Raw genomic sequence first — 4,808 nt, forward strand, 5'->3', positions numbered from 1 at the left:
TCAGGAGGGATCAATCCCTGTAGAAGAATATAATGTTTGGTAAAATGGAGGGTCAGAGAAAAAGAGGAAGATCCCCAAAGATATATGTGTAGTGCCTGGACTCTTGAAAAGTTTTTCAAGTGGCCATGAAAGTACAACCATCAGTCTCTATTTGTTTGGAGCAACAGAAGAAGATTCAGGAATAGGAAAAAATGGGATGTGTGGCATATTGCCTCTGTGCACTGACTTAAATGCCAAGAGACCTGGAGAACTGGACCCAGCTACCATTACAAGATATTTTGATGAAAGATTCTATTAAAATAATTGATTGAAAGCAGACAAAATGCAGAATAGAATTTTAAATTCTCATGGAATGCAGTATATCTGGAGGTTTGATAAATTCCCAAAACTATTGCCTTAAAATAAACTTTAAACCTTAATCTGAAAATATCCCCTGAAATCTTTAAACCAAACAGCAGTTTAGGTTAATTTGTAAAGAATGTCTGCCTTGAGCATTGTGCTTTTTGAAGAACTACGTAGGGGATGAGACTGACAGCAGCAACTAAAATGATTAGATAGGAAACCTAAGGGGCAGTGCGTTTATGTTAACAGAATAGAAACAATTTGGAAAAGGAGGGTGAGTATAGTTGAGCAACTACATGAATGTAATCAGTGTCACTGTGGAATTGTGGAATTGGTATATGTTCTATTGTGCATAACTCTCAAAAAAAAAAAAAAAATAGAAAGAAAATAAATTATTTTCCTAAAATCAGGTATGTTTTCTCCAATGACTTTACCATTTTTGCCCAATGCACATGACTGAAAAGCTATAGATTGGCAGGCCAAGAGAAATGGAAAAAGCCTGACATATTTATTTACATAATGGAGTAAAGCTACTCGTCAACAAGGAGATTCTGAATTGTAATTTTAGGTGATCAAGAAGTGAAATTTTATTGTGCTAATTTTCTAAAATTTGAGATTTTATTGTATGTAGCATAACACCATCTCAAACTATTACTTTAAACTGTGGTGTTACTGTTATAAACTTAGAAAATACATAGGTCTAGGTGGTAAGAAAATTGATATTAGACATTGGAAAGAAGATGTTATGTTGCTCTAACATAAGCACTACAAGTGGATGACTTTAGCAAACAGAAATTTAGTCTCTCACAGGTTAGGAGTCTTGAAAACTGAATTCAGGGGAAGTTCTAGGGGAAGGCTTTCTCTCTCTGTTGGCTTACTAGCATCAGTGAACCTGTGAAACTAGAATACAAGTTTACTATTTACAAAGTACAACGCTGCAATAGGCATGTTAATCATTTGCATTGTAAATGGGAGAAATTGGAGAAAAAAAAGGGGTAATGGACATAAAGTAAATCCAAAGCCTTGCATAGCAAATTACAGTAGCTCTCCAGCCTTGAAAATAATCCTGTTTCCTGCTCTGCAGACCCTGGATCTCCATACTCTCTGGATTCTGAGTGGAGGCTTCTTGGCTCTTGGTTTCAGCATCACCTTCCAGGCCTCTGGGACAGTAACTCTGCTCCCTTAAGCTTTCGGTGGCCCTAATCTTCTAGTCCAACTGTGTGATGTCCCCATCCCTTGGTTCAGGTAGACTTTGTTCATCTGCCCATTGGAAACGGCAGTTCCACCACTTCAGCTTTGGTCGTTAGATCAAGCCCCATCTCCCTGGCACCCAGGAATGACAGCCCATATTCCAGATCTGTGTTGGTAAAGATTTAACTTTTTGAAACCTAGCAGGCTGTGGCAATATTCTTTGAGATGCAGAGGCTGGGTCCCACCCTTTGAAACTCCAGAGATTGTGGACCTACCTTTTGAAATAGAGGCATCTCTGCTATCCATGCAACTTGGGTCTTCAATGTCTACTTCCTGGTTTCTTGGCTTCTTAGGCTATGTCAGTCTCTACCATGCCCAGCCAAGAGTTACAAAGCTCTTTTGACTCTATCAATAGGTACTCAAAGGCTTCCCACTCTACCATCAAACCTCCTGAACAAAGACACTCAGGTATCTCTGTTTCTGTGGGTTGGCTCCTATACCTTCTGTACCTGCTGCCATTACATTGGACCATCTGCACCATCTCTGATGATACTGGTCTTCTCAATTCCTTCTGATTCTTTACTGGAATTGCCTGTGACATTTATAATTCTACCAACAGTCTCTTCAAGGTAATGTAAGCTGTCACTATTGTGTATTGGTTGGAGGGCTTGAATCATGGACCTTGTGTTTCACAGTCTAATGCTGCTCATGTGGAGCCACCATTAATAACTGACACCTTAAAACTCTTTCAACCTCTATGTATTATCCAACTTCAAAATCACTTTCAAATTTTATGTATCTGTTAGAGCAGCACCCCACTCTTTCATTACCAAATTCTGTCTTAGTTATCTAGTGCTGCTATAACAAAATACCACAAGTGGATAGCTTTAACAAAAAGAGATGTATTTTTTCATAGTTTAAGAAGGTAGAAGTTAAAATTCGGGCTTTTGGGGCAGTTTTTCTCTCTCTTGACTTTGGGAGAAGGTCAGTGACTCCTTTCAACAAAAGTGGGCCCAGTGTTTCTTGGAGATCTCCTTGTGTCTTGACATCAGTTTTTCCCTGGTCTTGGAGGTTCTCACTTAGTACAGGGACTCCAACATCAAAGAATAAGTGTCATTACTAGCTATTCTTTCTTGGTGATAGTATGTTCCTGTCTCTCTGCTTGATTTTACTTCTTTTATCTCTTGTAAAATTGAAGGCCACATCACAGTAAAACTTCCCTTGCATTGCATCAGGGCTCTGACCTAAGAAAGGATATTACCTAAAAGACATGAAAACTTATGTTTATTCAAACTGTTGTTAGATGCCATCGAGTAAGTTCCAACTCATAGAGACCCTATAACCACAGAATGAAACACTGCCTGGTCCAGCACCATCTTCCAGCACTATCTTCACAATTATTGTTATGGCTGAGCCCATTGTGGCTGCCACTGTATCAATCCATATCAAGCATGGTGTCCTTCTCCAGGGACTGGTCCCTCCTGATAATATGTCTAAAGTACTAGACATGAAGTCTTGCCATCCTTGTTTTTAAGGAGCATTCTGGCTGTGCTTCTTCCAAGACAGGTGTTTGTTCTTTTGACAGTCCATGATATTTTAAATATTTTTCTCCAGCACCATAATTCAAAAGCATTGATTCTTCCGTGAATGGTGGTATATAAAAATAGATGTTGTTAAGACCCATCAAGTTGGTTCTGACTCATAGTGATTCTGTATAGTGCTTCCAAGGAGTGGCTGGTGGTTTGAATTATCAACCTTGTGATGAGCAGTACAATGCTTAACCTACAACACCCTACTCGGACTTCATAGCAACTTTGTGTATAATTACTCAATCTGACAATTACCCTAATGTCTTTTAATTTATAAAAGCAAACAAAGTGTGATGTATTTTGTAATGGGATACTATTCAGCAACTGCTCCTTGAGAGAAAATAATGTGGCATTCTGCTTCCCTGAAGTTTGGATAATGAATGGGGCAGTTCTGCCCTGTCCTATTGGATCACACTGACTTGGAATGACTCAGTAGCAATGGCTCTGGGGAGGATATAGAAAAGACAAAAGACTAGGGACAGGAAAAAGATCAGGTTTACAGGGCCTGGGTATTGGGGAAGAGTTGACTATCCAAAGGCATGTGGGGCTATTTTGAGGTGATGGAACATTTTTGGATCATGATGATGGTAGTGGTACCATGATTACATGCATTTGTTAAAACTTGTAGAATTGTACATGATAAACAGTGAATTTGCTGCATGTACATAACATCATAACTCCATCATAACTCTCAATAAATCTGACATTAGGAGTTCTGGAGTGATGCTGTAGGATCAGCACTGGAGCGATAACTACAAGGTTGGCTGTTCAAACCCACCAGCAGCTCCTCAGAAACCCAATCCAGGGACACTGAGTCAGAACTGACTCAATGACAACAACAACAACAAATCTGACTCTAAATACAGGATTTTTTTTTTAAAAGACATAATTTGAAGAGTGAATAGGATGATATTTGAATTAATTTGGAGAGGGAAAATAAATTCCTAAGCAAGACACAAAAGACAGCAAATATATAGAAAAAGTCACATAGACTGAATACATAAACATTTAAATTTCTATTGTACTAAACGTAAAGTTAACAACCTGGGCACACTGGAAAACAAACAAACAAGCAAATATATCATATCTTACATACAATAAGTTAATAGCCAGAATATACAATCTGTTCCTTCAAATCAGTAAGAAAAATATAATTACCCAGTGAAGACATGTCTCTAAAGATTAATTTCAGTTCACTGATGGGTAATAAACCTGCTAATATATACTGTTAATTGAAGGTCCTTGGCTAGCACAATTGATTTCCCATTGGTTGCTAACCCACTGGTTGGCAGAATAATCCCACTCTCTGTTACCAAGGAAGAAAATCCTAGAATTTTGCTTCTGTAAATAATAGACCTAAGGAACTACTATGGAACAGTTTTGTAACATATCAGGTTATTGTGAATTGGAATCAACTCATACAATAGATTATGCTTAAATGCTAATCAGGAAAAAAGTAAAAGTAAATTGTAAAAACACATATTTTCACACGTTTCAATTAGTGTAAGTCATTGAAGTTTGAGGGCAAGTAGGTTCTCTCATAAACTTTAATATGAATATAAATTGCTGCATTCTATTAGGAAAAAGTTAGTGTATTTAAATATACTACTGATGCCAAAATTTACTACCAAAAAGTATCTTACAGATGTATTTTTAAATGATTGCATTATATCTTTAAAATTATTA

The sequence above is a fragment of the Chrysochloris asiatica genome, unplaced genomic scaffold (genome assembly GCF_000296735.1).
Source record: "Chrysochloris asiatica unplaced genomic scaffold, ChrAsi1.0 scaffold00136, whole genome shotgun sequence".
NCBI lineage: Eukaryota > Metazoa > Chordata > Mammalia > Afrosoricida > Chrysochloridae > Chrysochloris > Chrysochloris asiatica.